The sequence below is a fragment of the Oncorhynchus kisutch genome, linkage group LG11 (genome assembly GCF_002021735.2).
Source record: "Oncorhynchus kisutch isolate 150728-3 linkage group LG11, Okis_V2, whole genome shotgun sequence".
Lineage (NCBI taxonomy): Eukaryota > Metazoa > Chordata > Actinopteri > Salmoniformes > Salmonidae > Oncorhynchus > Oncorhynchus kisutch.
Window position 1 is genome coordinate 29,683,809 of NC_034184.2, and position 16,833 is coordinate 29,700,641.

General features: G+C 42.3%; 1 protein-coding gene across 10 annotated transcripts in view; it reads right to left on the bottom strand.

Annotated features, from left to right (window-relative positions):
• Window positions 1–15,931: 15,931 nt before the first annotated feature.
• The window catches only part of LOC109899774 (girdin), a 90,203-nt gene continuing 89,301 nt past the window's right edge, over window positions 15,932–16,833 (bottom strand). For all 10 annotated transcript variants that reach the window (XM_031835617.1, XM_031835616.1, XM_031835620.1 and 7 more), the window contains one exon: window positions 15,932–16,766. The gene's annotated coding sequence lies outside the window, so the exon portion shown is untranslated. The remainder of the gene's footprint in view (window positions 16,767–16,833) is intronic.

Below are 16,833 nucleotides of genomic sequence, written 5' to 3' on the forward strand. Positions count from 1 at the left end.
TGAGGGCCTGATTCCTATTTTTTCCGCACTGGATATGAATGAGATGGGTAAACCAATATCACATTTCCGGAGGATTATTATTACCAGGGTAACAAGTAGTTATTGGTTTAAGCATTAGCATTTTCTAAATATGGTCAAGGTGTGGGCCTATTTTAAATTGAACCTTTATTCTTAACTGACTTGCTTGGTTAAATAAGTTATTTACAACGATGGCCTACCGGGAAACAGTGCGTTGTTCAGGGGCAGAATGTCAGATATTTACCTTGTCAGCTCAGGGATTTGATCTAGCAACCTATCAGTTACTGGCCCAACGCTCCTAACCCCTAGGCTACCTACTGACCATTGGTTGTTTTTGAACCGAACTCTGTTCTTTCTGAAGTACAGTGACTTCAAAGTATTCACAACCCACAATGGGTGAAGGGGCCGAAGGCACTGCATCTGTGCAAGAGGTGTCACTACAGACCCTGGTTCGATTACAGGCTGCAACACAACCAGCCATGAGTGGGCGGTGCACAATTGGCAGTATTTGTAAAAAATATATTACATGTTTGCAGATGTAATTTACATCCTTTTGCTATGATACTAAATTGAGCTCTGGTGCATCCAATTTCATTTGATTGTCCTTGATGTCGTTACAACTTCATTGGACATGATTTAGAAAGGAACACCTGTATAGAGGTCCCAATGTTGTCAGAGCAGAATCTATACAATGAAGTCCAAGAAACCGGATCTGGGGAAGGGTATAAAACAATTTCTAGATTAAAAGTTTCCAAGAGCACATTGTTATCTCTGAGAAACTAAAAAAATATGGAAGTATCAAGATTGGATAGAGTTGACCAAATTGGGTAATAATGACCTTGGTCAGGGAGGTGACCAAGAACCCCCATACACGCTCTTGACAGTGCTGAGGTGGTTGAAACCAGCCAGAACGTAAAGTTACAACAGCACTTCACCAATCTGGGCTTTATGGGAGAGTGGCCAGACAGAAGCCACTCCAGAGGAAAAAGGCATGTGAAAGACAGCATAAGGCAAAAGATTGGTCTAATGAGACACATTGAACTCTGGCCTGAATTGAAAGCGCTGTCTGGAGAAAACCTAGCCCTTGAGACAACGTTCCACTACATTGGGTTAGTGTTCCCACACGGTCATATCTCGATGTTTCAACACTTGTTTACGGAAAACACTAGACGAGGCGACCACCTGTGCTAATGAGCTATCTAGCATGCTCTGAACACCTGTGTAAGTGTAGCTTCGTTGGAGGCACCCATAGCTGGATGGAACTGTGGGAAAAACTTTTTTAACGTTATTTAAGGATTATTTCTTGCTGATGAGTGATAAGGGCAAGGGCGCAACTTCTGTTTTAGTAGTTTTTGGGGGGGCATCTAAAGCTAATGTCCTGCATTTTTACCCAATCTAATATGACCCATGACCCTTCTAGGCGTGTCTATTTAGAACAAAAAGCAAAAAATGCCCAGTCATCAAGCAAGGTAAGAGATGATTAAATGTTTTTTCCAAATAGGTTACATGTCATTAAACGGCATAGAGAAACTAAATGGGTCAGGAGCCAGACAGGGAGCCAAACACCGTGCCCAAACCTGACGCACTCACAAATGGATTTTGTTCCCCCACACCAAAAGCGTTCATGACATGCAGGTTGCAATATCAAAAACATTGAACCAATTATATTAATTTGGGGGACAGATCGAAAAACATGAAACATTTATTCCAATTTAGCTAGCTTGCAGTTGTCAATTTGTCCTATTTAGATTGCTAGCTAATTTGTCCTGGGAAATACACAGCTATTTTACCTGAAATACAAGGTCCTCTACTCCGACAATTAATCCACACATAAAACGGTCAACAAAATAATTTCTAGTAATCTCTCCTCCTTCCAGTCTTTTTCTTATTTAGACTTAATATGGCGATTGGCAACTAACTTTCATAAGGTGCATTATCAAATCAAATTTTGTTAGTCACATGTGCCGAATACAACAGGTGTAGGTAGACCTTACAGTTAAATGCTTACTTACGAGCCCGTAACCAACAATGCAGTTAAAAAAAATACGGATAAGAAATACAAGTAACAAGTCATTTAAAGAGCAGCAGTAAAATAACAATAGGGAGACTAGACTACTACCACAACCGACCTCAGTTCATCTTTCAATCACCCACGTGGGTATAACCAATGAGGAGATGGCACGTGGGCATATGCTTCTAAGTGTGTTCTATGCCACAAATAGAAGCAACTTCTATTTTAGCGCCTGGCAATGCAAACGCTCATTGGCGGGCGTGAGTAGTGTGGGTGCAATGATTGAATAATGTTAATGTGTACATTTATTTTGCGAAGCAAGCAGTGTGGTCACCATGTAAGAAGGAATGAAAATGAATCATTTCAAGGCAATAGTCTAGTGGTTAGACGCTGGGTAGCCTAGGAGTTAGAGCGTTGGACTAGTAACCGGAAGGTTGCAAGTTCAAATCCCTGAGCTGACAATGTACAAAACTGTCGTTCTGCCCCTGAACAGGCAGTTAACACACTATTCCTAGGCCGTCATTGAAAATAAGAATTTGTTCTTAACTGACTTGCCTAGTTAAATAAACACAATATGCTGGTAGGGATATAAAGCCCTCGTCATTTAAACATTTCGTTGTATTAAATAATTAGTCTATAAATTGCGCATATAGGCTGTGACTTAGAATTAAAAACAAATTAAACGAACAATGACTCATTAGTGCCTTTGAATTCATTTTAAGAATTCATTTTTAGAAACACAAGTTGGGTCTGTGGCTTCAGGCTCATGCGATGGTGAGCAGGCCAGCAGGGGAGAATACCCTCTCCACACTTGCAGAGCCATTGGGGATGCTCAACACCTTTTTGGCCACTCTTGCCAGGCTGGGCAGAGATGAAGAGTTGTTTATTTTTATTTTTCTATAGGTAGGCCTAAAGGGTTTTAGGCAAAATAACAGAAAGTTCCTTGAACGTGGGAATATGCAAGGCCTATTGTATAGATAGAACAAAAATGAATGAAACGTTTAAGAGATCAGATTTTTCTGTTTTGAAATACTTTGCTACAATGACACAGTTATTTACCCACCTTGTTCCTTTCTTTTAGCATGTGCACGTAGTACGTATCTTGAGTGGCACAGCGTTCTAAGGCACTGCAGTGCTAGAGGTGTCATTACAGACCCGGGTTCGATCCCGCGCTGTATCACAACCGGCCGTGGCCGTGATCGGGAGTCCCATTGGGCGGTACACAAATGGCCCAGCGTCGTCCGGGTTAAGGGAGGGCTTGGCTGGGGTAGGCCTTTCATTGTAAATAAGAATTTGTTCTTAACTGACTTGACTAGTTAAATAAAAAAGTATACCATCATGCTTTCTGGATAGGTGTCTTCTCAGATTCCACAATGATTATTTAATTGTGAACACTATCACTGCACTCCCTCTCTTGCTCTTCATCTTTGTAAGTCACCTTGATTTAGCACGTGTGTTTTATCCATTTCCTTATGAAAATATTTAGCTAACTCCATAACAGTAATTCAAGCAAGGGGCTAAGGGCTTAAGCAGCACACAGTAGACTACACATGCATGCTGGGCTAGGCATGCCCTGAGCTCGTGAAGGGAGCACAATTGGAGCGGCGAGAAGGCCGATGCTTCAGCCTTTGGCAATCTCGCTCCTTGCTCCAGTCAAATTGGGCACTCCGCTCCGCTCACATACTCTGGGACGAACCGCCTACACACCCGACCCCCACCAGTCTAATCAATAACTCAACTCTCAACGCAACACATTTTCACACATATATTTCTCCCCTTGGGAAAGGTTTGGAAACAAGTTTAAAAAAAATACAAATAACTTTGTCATACTGTATTCCATATAAGGCATCCAGACCATATGGAAGTTGCCCAGTATACCCTTTAATCTTTTAATAAATCAAATCTAGTGATACATAACTTAAAATTCCTGCCACACATTGTGACATTGTGGGAGGATACCCAACCTTCCAAGTAATGGCAATGCATTTCTTAGCCAAAATAAATGTACGTTACACAGTTTCTTCTGATATTTCCATGCAAGCAAAAACAGGGAGAAGGGAGAATCTGTAAACATGCAGAGATAAAATAATATACTCTTTGCCATAATTATGTCAGCCTTCACAAACCATAATGTATGCAAATACATTGAGCTCCAAAAGTATTGGTAAAGTGACACATTTGTTGTTGTTTTGGCTCTGTAGTTCAGCACTATGGATTTTAAAATGATACAATGACTGAGGTTAAAGTACAGACTGTCAGCTTTCATTTGGGAGTATTATCATCTGTATTGGGTGAGCCAGGCACAGCTCATCACCCGTCTAACAACCTCCCTACCGTGAAGCATGGTGGTGGCAGCATTATGCTATCGTGATGTTTTTCAGCAGCAGGAACTGGGAGACTGGTAAGGAGTGGGAACAATGAATGGAGCCAAATAAGGCAAATCCTTGATGAGAACCTGCTTCAGAGTGCTAACAACAGACTATGGAAAATATTTACGATCCAACAAGACAATGACCCCAACCCCCTTTGCTGCTTTAACAACCTCCATTCCTTTTTGAAGGCTTTCTACCCGATGGAACATTGCTGCGGGGACTTGCATCCATTCTGCCACAACAGCATTAGTGAGGTCGAACACTGATGTTGGGCGATTAGGCCTGGATCACAGTCGGTGTTCCAATTCATCCCAAAAGGTGTTCGATGGGGTTGAGGTCAGGGCTCTGTGCAGGCCAGTCAAGTTTTTCCACACCGATCTTGACAAACCATTTCTGTATGGACCTCGCTTTGTGCATGGAGGCATTGTCATGCTGAAACAGGAAAGGCCTTTCCCCAAACTGTTGCCACAACGTTGGAAGCACAGAATCATCTAGAACGTGGACAGTGTAGCGTTAAGATTTCCCTTCACTGGAACTAAGGAGCCTAACCCAAACCATGAAAAACTTTACAGTTGGCACTATGCAATCGGGCAGGTAGAGTCCTCCTGGCACTCGGGCAGGTAGAGTCCTCCTGGCATCCGCCATACCCAGATTAATCCGTTGGACTGCCAGATGGTGAAGCATGACTTATCACTCCAGAGAGCACATTCCACTGCTCCAGAGTCCAATGGCGACGAGCTTTACACCACTCCAGCCGACACTTTTTGCGCATGATGATCTTAGGCTTGTGTGCGGCTCCTCGGCCATGGAAACCCATTTCATGAAGCTCCCGACGAACAGTCGAGGGCGTTCCGACCGGGAACAGGCGCTTTTTACGTGCTTGAGCACTCAGCGGAAGTGGCCTACCACTTCGGGGCTGAGTCGTTGTTGCTCCTAGACCTTCCACTTCACAATATCAACACTTACAGTTGAGCGGCGCAGCTCTAGCAAGACAGAAATTTGACAAACGGACTAATTTGAAGTGGTTTCCAAATACTTGTGTGTGTATATACAGTGCATTCGGAAAGTATTCAGAGCCCTTGACTTTTTCACATTTTGTTACGTCAGCCTTATTCTAAAATGGATTAAATCGTTTTTTCCTCCTCAATGTACACACAATACCCCACAATGACAAAGCAAAAAAAACTGAAATGACATTTACATAACTATTCAGACCCTTTGCTCAGTACTTTGTTGAAGCACCTTTTGCAGAAATTAGAGCCTAGAGTCTTCTTTGACGCTACAAGCTTGGCACACCTGTATTTGGGGAGTATCTCCCATTATTTTCTGCAGATCCTCTCAAGCTCGTTGGATGGGTAGTGTCACTGCACAGATATTTTCAGGTCTCTCCAGAGCTGTTCGAAGGTGGGTTCAAGCCCGGTCTCTGGCTGGCTGTGCCACTCAAGGACATTCAGAGACTTGTCCCGAAGCCACTCCTGCGTTGTCTTGGCTGTGTGCTTAGGGTCGTTGTCCCGTTGGAAGGTGAACCTTCGCCTCAGTCTGAGGTCCTGGGCACTCTGGAGCTAGTTTTCATCAACAATCTCGCTGTACTTTGCTCCGTTCATCTTTCCCTCAATCCTAGCTAGTCTCCCAGTCCCTGCTGCTGAAAAACATACCAACAGCATGATGCTGCCACCACCATGCTTCACCGTAGGGATGGTGCCAGGTTTCCTCCCGACGTGTCGCTTGGCATTCAGGCCAAAGAGTTTAATCGTGGTTTCATGCGACCAGAGAATCTTGTTTCTCGTGATCTGAGAATCCTTTAGGTGCCTTTTGGCAAACTGCAAGCGGGCTGTCGTGCATTTTACTGAGGAGCGGTTTCCGTCTGGCCACTCTACCATAAAGGTCTGATTGGTGGAGTGCTGCAGAGATGGTAGTCCTTCTGGAAGGTTCTCCCATCTCCACAGAGGAACTCTGGAGCTCTGTCAGAGTGACCATCGGGTTCTTGGTCACCTCACAGACCAAGGCCCTTCTCCCTTGATTGATCAGTTTGGTCAGGCTGCCAGCTCTAGGAAGAGTCTTGGTGGTTCCAAATTTCTTCCATTTAAGAATGATGGAGGCCACTGTGTTCTTGGGGACCTTCAATGCTGTAGAAATGTTTGTTCTCTTCATCAGATCTGGACACAATCCTGTCTCGGAGCTCTACGGACGATTCCTTAGATCTCATGGCTTGGTTTTTACTCTGACATGCACTGTCAACTGTGGGACCTTATATAGACAGGTGTGTGCCTTTCCAAATCATGTCCAATCAATTGAATTTACCACAGGTGGACACCAAACAAGTCGGAGAAACATCAAGGATGATCAATGGAAACAGGATGCACCTAAGCTCAATTTCGAGTCTCATAGCAAAGGGTTAGAATACTTATGGAAATAAGGTATTTCTTTTTTTGTTTTGATAAATTTGCAAACATTTCTAAAACCTGTTTTCGCTTTGTCATTATGGAGTATTGTTTGAAGATTGAGGAAAAAAAATAATTCTAGGCAGAATTGCAAAGAAAAAGCCATCTCAGACTGGTCAATAAAAATTAATTATTAAAATGGGCAAAAGAACACAGACACTGGACATGGGGAACTCTGCCTAGAAGGCCAGCATCCCAGAGTCGTCTTTTCACTGTTGACGTTGAGACTGGTGTTTTGCGGGTACTATTTCATGAAGCTGCCAGTTGAGGACTTGTGAGGCGTCTGTTTCTCAAACTAGACACTAATGTACTTGTCCTCTTGCTCAGTTGTGCACCAGGGGCCTCTTTCTATTCTGGTTAGAGCCAGTTTGCGTTGTTCTGTGAAGAGAGAAGTGTACAGCGTTGTACGAGATCTTCAGTTTCTTGGCAATTTCTCGCATGGAATAGCCTTCATTTCTCAGAACAAGAATAGACTGACGAGTTTCAGAAGAAAGTGCTTTGTTTCTGGCCATTTTGAACCTGTAATCGAACCAGCTGATACTCGAGATATTCAACTAGTCTAAAGAAGGCCAGTTTTATTGCTTCTTTAAAGAGAACAACAGTTTTTAGCTGTGCTAACATAATTGCAAAAGGGTTTTCTAATAATCAATTAGCCTTTTAAAATGATACAGTTGGATTAGCTAACATACCAACATATCATTGGAACACAGGAGTGATAGTTGCTGATAATGGGCCTCTGTACGCCTATGTTTATATTCCATTCAAAATCATCCGTTTTCAGCTACAGTAGTAATTTACAACATTAACAACGTCTACACTGTATTGCTGATCACCCCAAACTTTTGAACGGTAGTGTATAACCATTTTTTGGTTACTACATGATTCCATATGTGTTATTTCATAGTTTTGATGTCTTCACTATTATTCTTCAAGGTAGAAAATAGTAAAAATAAAGAAACTCAAATGAGTAGGTGTGTCCAAACTTTTGACTGGTACTATATACAGTTGATGTCAGAAGTTTACATACACCTTAGCCAAATACATTTAAAAACTCAGTTTTTCACAATTACTGACATTTAAGCCTAGTAAACATTCCCTTTCTTAGGTCAGTTAGAATCACCACTTTATTTAAAAAATGTGAAATGTCAGAATAATAGTAGAGAGAATGATTTATTTCAGCTTTTATTTATTTCATCACATTCCCAGTGGGTCAGAAGTTTACATACACTCAATTAGTATTTGGTAGCATTGCCTTTAAATTGGTTAACTTGGGTCAAATGTTTCGGGTAGCCTTCCACAAGCTTCCCACAATATGTTGGGAGAATTTTGGCCCATTCCTCCTGACAGAGCTGGTGTAACTGAGTCAGGTTTGTAGGCCTCCTTGCTCGCACACGCTTTTTCAGTTCTGTCCACACATTTTCTATAGGATTGAAGTCAGGTCTTTGTGATGGCCACTCCAATACCTTGACTTTGTTGTCCTTAAGCCATTTTGCCACAACTTTGGAAGTATGCTTGGGGTCATTGTCCATCTGGAAGACCCATTTTTGACCAAGCTTTAACTTCCTGAATGATGTCTTGAGAGCTTGCTTCAATATAACCACATAATTTTTCTTCGTGATGTCATCTATTTTGTGAAGTGCACCAGTCCCTCCTGCAGCAAAGCACCCCCACAACATAATGCTGCCACACCCGTGCTTCACGGTTGGGATGGTGTTCGTCGGCTTGCAAGCCTCTTTCCTCCAAACATAACGATGGTCATTATGGCCAAACAGTTCTATTTTTGTTTCATCAGACCAGAGGACATTAATCCAGAAAGTACGATCTCTGCCATGTGCAGTTGCAAACCGTAGTCTGGCTTTTTTATGGCGGTTTTGGAGCAGTGGCTTCTTCCTTGCTGAGCGGCCTTTCAGGTTGTCAATATAACTAATAGAACTAATTTTACTGTGGATATAGATACATTACTACCAGTTTCCTCCAGCATTTTCACAACGTCCTTTGCTGTTGTTCTGGGATTGATTTGCACTTTTTGCACCAAAGTACGTTCATCTCTAGGAGACAGAATGCGTGTTTTTGTTTTTCCTGAGTGGAATGACGGCTGCGTGGTCCCATGGTGTTTATACTTGTGTACTATTGTTTTTACAGATGAACGTGGTACCTTCAGGCGTTTGGAAATTGCTCCCAAGGATGAACCAGACTTGTGGAGGTCTACAATTTTGTTCTGAGGGCTTGGCTGATTTCTTTTGATTTTCCCATGATGTCAAGTAAAGAGGCACTGAGCACACAGGAACACCTTCAATTGACTCAAATTATGTCAACTAGCCTATCAGAAGCTTCTAAAGCCATTACATCATTTTCTGGAGTTTCCCAAGCTGTTGAAAGGCACAGTCAACTTAGTGTATGTAAACTTCGGACCCACTGGAATTGTGATACATGAATTATAAGTGAAATAATCTGTCTGTAAACAATTGTTGGAAAAAATGACTAGCGGCAGGAACTGGGAGTAGATATCCAAACCGACTTGCCAAAACTATAGTTTGTTAACAAGAAATTTGTGGACTGGTTGAATAGCGAGTTTTAATGACTCCAACCTAGGTGTATTTAAACTTCCGACTTCAACTGTGTATATATATGTGTGTGTGTGTGTGTGTGTGTGCGCATAATCTCCATAGAAAAACTATTTGCAGTAGAATGGCCTTACTGAAGAGCTCAGTGACTTTCAACATGGCACCGTCATAGGATGCCACTTTTCCAACAAGTCAGTTCATCAAGTTTCTGCCCTGCTAGAGCTGCCCCTGTCAACTTTAAGTGCTGTTATTTTGAAATGGAAACGTCTAGGAGCAACAACTGCTCAGCCACGAAGTGGTAGGCCACACAAACTCACAGAACTGGACGGCCGATTGCTGAAGCGCGTAAAGATTCCCTGTCCTCGGTTGCAACACTCACTACAGAGTTCCAAACTGCCTCTGGAAGCAAAGTCAGCACAGTAACTTTTTGTTGGGAGCTTCATGAAATGAGTTTCCATGGCCGAGCAGCCGGACACACGCCTAAGATCACCATGTGCAATGCCAAGCATTGTCTGGAGTGGTGTAAAGCTCGCCGCCATTGGACCCTAGAGTAGTGGAAATTGGTTATTTGACTTCCCTTTGAAACTGTGGTTTTATACATTTGCTTGAATACTCTGCTCTTTGTCGATGTGATCCTGAGCAACAACCATGGCCGTCTGAAGGTCTTTGGTCAGAGATACTACGTAGCTATCATAAGTACTAATCTCTCGGCCATTCAGGATGTTTTTGTACAATGCATCAACGGGGAGACGTGGAACCCTACCACCACATCAAATAAAATGGAGGATAACCAGTGGTCTCATGTACGTCAAGGTCTGAAGCCATTGCGGCCAGTTGTGCTTCACATAGACGGGAGAACATGGATCATGTTTCTCAGCATTCTGTTAAAACCCTCGATGCTGCCGTTACCCAGGGGGTGATAAGGCGTTGTGGGACTTCTTGACACCAGACACTTTCAAGAGCTGACTTATCAACTGAACCTCAAATGAAGCATCTTGGTCAGAATTCCTTCTCTCAGGGAACCCATAAATGCAGAAGTACTTGTCCCAAAGTTGCTTCGCCACTTGTTTTACAGACTGATCATGGCAAGGGAATGCTTGGGCTAACCTGGTAAAATGATCTGTGACAAGTAGTACATCAACTGACTTGTTTTGTTGTTAGAATCTTCTGCAGACCAGAAGTCAATGCACATAATCTCCTAAAGGCACAGAGGTTTTAATACTCACTAGAGGGGCTCTTCCTTCAGGATCAGCTGTTTTACGGATGACAAATCGGGGAGACTGACACATGTCGTCCTTGACATCTCTGTCGATGTGGGGCCAGACTCAAGCTCCTTAAATGCCCTTGATGACCTGCACTGTAATGGATGCCTTGTAAGACCTCAGACTTGAATTGGTCAGGAATGACAAACTGGTGTCTCTTCTTCTTAGAAATTTGATCTTTTGACACTTGATAGAGAATGTGTGAGGGATCAGCCGGAGCAAGTGGTCCGACTGCGCCCTCTCTTGATGAGCTCATCTGAGGTCAATTGACACATTTTGTTTGTGCTCACTTAATGGGAGGAATTAAGGGGCAGAGGGAGGCTGAGTGAACACGAGCCGGAGGCTACAGCGAATTCCAATACACTATGATTCCCTGTTATATGTTCGTATCAAGCTGTTGGTTTTGCGTTTAGTACCAACTGATGGTTATTTTATTTTTTTGTACAGCCATTACCCTGGCCTTTGTTTGTACTGCCCCGGGTAGAGTTGAAAGAAAACCACCCAATACAGTTTCCTTTTTATTGAAGTCACATCTCTGCGTCTAATTTCGCGCTGTCCCGCTTAGGATTTTGTCCGTGAATAGGTACGGCCTTTCACACGTTGTCAGTTTTTCCTAGTGCTTGAGGTACCTGAGGATCATCACAGACTCCTTGGCCTTTTCTCTTGTGGAGGGGCGTCGGCCTCGCTCAACATAATAAAGCACCCGAGAGGACGGTGTCGCCCAGCTGTCCATCATGTAGCTCTCTCTCAGTGAGAACAGGTAAGGGATCCCCATTAGGCATCACCAATTGGGGAAGGTGCTGTAGCACATCCATGGCACGTGACCTGGCGCCTCACTCCCACAAACTGTGTGTCTCAAGGATCGCGGACACCTCGTCTTTGGAGAAGGACTGTTTTTTGGTACACTCTGACATGTGGAGCCGCTGCTCGCCACCAAGGCTGCAGACATACGGGTCATGGCACCAGTGTAACTAAGCTGTTTTGCTGGTAAGATGGATGACTGACATAGGACTTGCTTTTTGGTCTTATTTATTCCTGGAAGACAAACACAACGTATGAATGTCTTCACACATGCACAAGGATCACTGCAAACATGACAGGTTCTCCAGCATAGGAAAAGGTTTGTCCACTGGAGAACATCAGCATTATACCAGATCTGCAGTGACACCTTTAACCACTAGAATGCTCCTTCAAAACTGGTAGACTACTTAATTTAGGTGAAACTCACATATAACCAAGACTACATTTTTAACTCTCTTACACCAGGCCCCTTAGTTCTAATGAAGGGAAATCTTAATGCAACAGCATACAATGACATTCTAGGCGATTCTGTGCTTCCAACGTTGTGGCAACAGCTGGTATGTATAAGCTGGAAATACAGGCCCAAGTGTTGTTGTTCAGTAGGTTGCTCCAATTGGGGGAGGGGTGGTAGGGTTGGAGGGTAATCAAGGACATGTATATATATATATATATATATATATATATAAATAAATGCAAGCTATGTATTTATGTGTGTGTGTATATATATATATATATATTTGCAAAAAATATACATAGGGGATTGGAAGTGAGCAGACATTTACATTGATGGAAGCTACAATCTATCTGCAGTATTAAAGCTGATCTACCCCCTTAATTTAAAAATAATAATATTCATAAAAGAAATACATTTGGGGCGACTCCATATTAATGCCCATTAATTTGGAATGAGATTTTCCACGGACAGGTGTACACATACTTTTGGTCATGTAGTGCATGTATATGCACACACCGGACATTTGCTCGTCCTAATATTTCAATATTTCTTAATTCCATTCTTTTACATTTTAGATGTGTATTGTTAGATATTACTGCACTGCAGTGGTGTAAAGTACTTAAGTAAAAATACTTTAAACTACTAAAGTAATTTTGGGGGTATCTGTACTTTACTATTTATATTTTTGACAACTTTTACTTCACTACATTCCTAAAGAAAATGGTTTACCTTTTACTCCATAGATTTTCCCTGACACCCAAAAGTACTCGTTACATTTTGAATGCTCAAGAGAACATCCCTGCTCGTCACTACTGCCTCATCTGGTGGACTCTCTAAACACATGCTTCCTTTGTAAATTATGTCTGAGTGTTGGAGCGTGTCCCTGGCTTTCCATAAATATAAAATTCAAATGGTGCTGTCTAGTACTTGTGATAAGTATTTTTAAAACTATATTTTTAGACTTTTACTCAAGTAGTATTTTACTAGGTGACTCATTTTTACTTGAGTCATTTTCTATTAAGGCATCTTTACTTTTACGCAAGTATGAACATTGGGTACCTTTTCCATCACTGTTGCACTGTTGGAGCTCGGAACACAAGCATTTCGCTACACCCGCAATAACATCTGCTAAATATGTGTATGAGACCAACAAAATTTTATATTACTTTCGCTTTGGTATTCCAGCAAAATGTGGGAGGAAACGTTGCAAAAAAGCCGCTCTAACTGCGACGTGAATAGACTACAATCAGCAGCCACCCGCATAGAATGCGCTCATAAATTCACTGCTATCCACAGAATGTTTGAGATCTCAAGTTATGATGCTGCGTGCACTTCATCAAATGCTTGCAGTTGAACAACCAATATGCGCGACTTTGGTTATTTTCCTGTGTTTGATCCAGACTGTTGTCACCTGCAGCAAAACCACACCACGAAATGAATTGAATCTGACCGAGACCACCCTTTTGAGCGAACCACGGTGCGTTTTTTAATGCTCTCCCGAGTGCGGATAGTGTACACACAGTTCCAAACGAACCAAACTATTGGGGTAAATGCAGTTCAGAAAAACCATGCAAAACAATGTGTGAATGGCCCATATAATTCAGTCACTCATCCTATATAAATCTATGATCAATCCAGGATCATGTTAGAATTTGTGCTTTTTCAATGTGTAGAAAGTTTCAGTTTTCCAGCTAATTTCCTGCAATTCTACCCATTTAGCCATGGGGTGGAGACATTCTTCCAGTATTAAAGCTAAATTCCTGCGATTTTGCACATTTGTAATGACTTATGTCACAATATGATATGAGTGAGAATGACAAACAATCAATGAATGGAGGTCCCCTGGGCTACATGAACAACCAAACAAACAATTGTTAGCTACAAACAATTGTTAGCTGGCATGGCTAATTGAGTGACTGTCAGCGACTGACATAAGAGAGAACTGCTGATGCAAAACCATTTTTTGAGACCCAGACTGAGTTCCACTAAAAAAATATACAACATTTGGTTGGGGGCCTGAAGTGACCGCTTATGCCTGGAACCACCTCTGGGTTTAAGGTAGAAAGTATAATTATCCTGCATGTCAGAGAATCAAATCTTCAATTTCATACATTTATCATATGTTCCCTCACATCTCTTATATTTGGCTTCAGTTCATTGTTCCCTCTGATTTATGCTAGGGTGACATTACATTTTTTTTGTCTAAAGTGGCCTCTCCCGTGCTGATCTATAAACAGTCTAGGTGAAAGCAGTAGGATAGATGCCAACTGGGAATATTAATTTACATTGCAGTGCAGATGAAACAAGAAAAGGAGATGAAGCCATTTTAGACTTGAGATATCAGAGTAACATATGTCCTCTGACCTGGTGAAATGTATTTTTCTCCCTTAGGTGAACAACAATTCACCCTGAAAGAGATGATGCCGGGCCTCCCGAGTGGCGCAGCGGTCTAAGGCACTGCAGTGCTAGAGGTGTCACTACAGATCCAGGTTCGAGGTCAGGCTGTGTCGCAGCCACCTGCGACCGGGAGACCCATGAGTCGGCGCACAATTTGCCCGGCGCCGTCCGGGTTAGGGGAGAGTTTGGCTGTCTGGGATGTCCTTGTCCATTGCTCTCTATCGACTCCTGTGGCGGGGCGGGCGCAGTGCACGCTGACACTGTTGCCAATTGGACAGTGTTTGCTCCAACACATTGGTGTGGCTGGCTTTCAGGTTAAGCAAGCAATGTGTCAAGAAGCAGGTGCTGCTTGGAAGGGTCGTGTTTCGGAGGATGCATAGCTTTCGACCATGGCCTCTCCCGAGTCCATACGGGAGTTGCAACAATGGGCCAAGACTAACTACAAATAGTAGAAAAAGGGGGTAAAAAGTACCAACAAAAAAAGACCTCAAGAGTGGAGAAGTCATCAATAACCTCTTCCTGATAGACAAGGGCCTGTAACTAGTCTGTCCCCCATGATCGTCTGGTCAACCTTAACAGCCTGGCTAAGAATCTAGGATTGGGCAGTGGCAACCTGTGCTACGCTATGGTGGAAAAACTAAAAGGTGGGCCAAGGCTGTGCCACTGCCCTGGAACTATTCTGTGACAAGGACCAGAGCGTCAAATTGTCCTGGACAGCGACCTGGTCAACATAGGCCATGAGCGTGCACGTCCATCCTATTACCAATGCTTCCATTATGGGACTAAAGCTAGAGGATCTGACATTTTTAAAGGACACAGGACATGAACCAGTTCTTCAGAGCTTTAACTAGTAAATACCTTGAAATTAACACATTATCCTGGCAGACTGTGTTTTGTCTTGGTACAAGGATTTATTTCAAAGTTATTTACCTTTGTGCCTTTTAACTATAGGTGAAAATTGTAACAATGCCCATTTCTCTAACTTTTGGGACAGAATAAGGTCTGGAGAGTCCTTATTTTCTATGGGCAAGAGAGCAGTCTTGATTGTTTGTTTATATGTGGATGGTTGATAGACAATGTAGTAGTGATTATGGTGGTTGCATCCTCGTATCTCCCTCCGCAAGATCTAGTCATTTACACCTTTGACACAATTACTGCAGACACGGAACATTGATTATCCACTCATACCCCCCCCCCCAAAACAAATGTGGTTATACTCTGGTGTATACCTCCTTATCACGCAGACTACACCACTGAGTGGCCAAAGTATCCGTTTTATGTAGGCTAATGGATAACTCAAGCTTTGTCGATCCAGTAAATGGACATCTGCACAACCCCCGTTCATCACTTGTGTTCCATAAAGCTTTGACTGGGATATTTCTATTCGTTATATAAAAGCAATACCAGATTAATTTAAAGATGATTTTAAGCGCCTTGCATTCGTCTGTCCATAGAAATCATGACATTACTTTGGTCAAATATCCCAACAACTTTAGCTGGTGAGATTTCCTGATTCCATAAACGCAGACAAAAATCAATCATTCATCAGGGGAAGAATAGATGACTTGAGGGTCACAGTCCTTTATATGATGAAGATGAAATGACACAGGATTCTTCTGGATTTTTTTTATCACAAATGGATTTATGTAAAAGTGGAAAAGGAAATGAACACTAGGTCATCATCACAGACAGAAATCTGATAGTAGCCACATACATACTGTAGACATATACAAAGCTGTGCCATTCAGCTCACACAACCTTCATGATTGGATTGTATGTCAATCCCAGTTGGCATGGCTTCCCACGAGTCATTTTGGCATTTCAGAGGAACACAACTTAAAACAATCGTCCATTCTGATTGGAAGAAAAGCATGTTGATTGCTCCATGCACATTGTGGTTGACCTTGTTCTGTGCCCACATGCATTTTTTTCCCTTCTGTGCAGATTGTTGAATGTAGACATCAGTTGTTCCTCAGAAAGATGCTGCATGTGTATGCTCATTTACAAAAAAAAAGTATAATTGGCATCAATTGGCAGACAGAAAAAAATCCAGCTGATTCAATTTGATGACAAGGAGTCTTCAGGGTCTAGTTTAAGTTCACCCATTTGGCATTGCGTGAACATTGGCACTAACAGTATGTCCGTGTAGAGTGCATGTTAGCAGTCTGTCACACCATAGCAGTGCAATTTACCAGAAAGTCAGTTATAGAAAAACTATTGTTGCCACATGCTGCGTCTTAAGTTTTATTTCCTTGATTCAAGGAGAAAAAAAGATGTTTACTTTTCTTTATTGAAGCATTGATTTTTTGTAAAAAAAAAAAAAGAATATATAAAGATACATTATTTTTGTTTTACACAATCTTTTTTCACACTGAAGACCATCTCAGTAGATCAACTTTTAAATGGCTTCAGAGTCAGACAGACAGCTTGAAGGTCACTTTTCTCTCTGAGTTGGAGGCAGACAGAAGAGTGAAGAGAGAAGAGGACAGAAAAAGAGGTTAGCGGCAGATGAC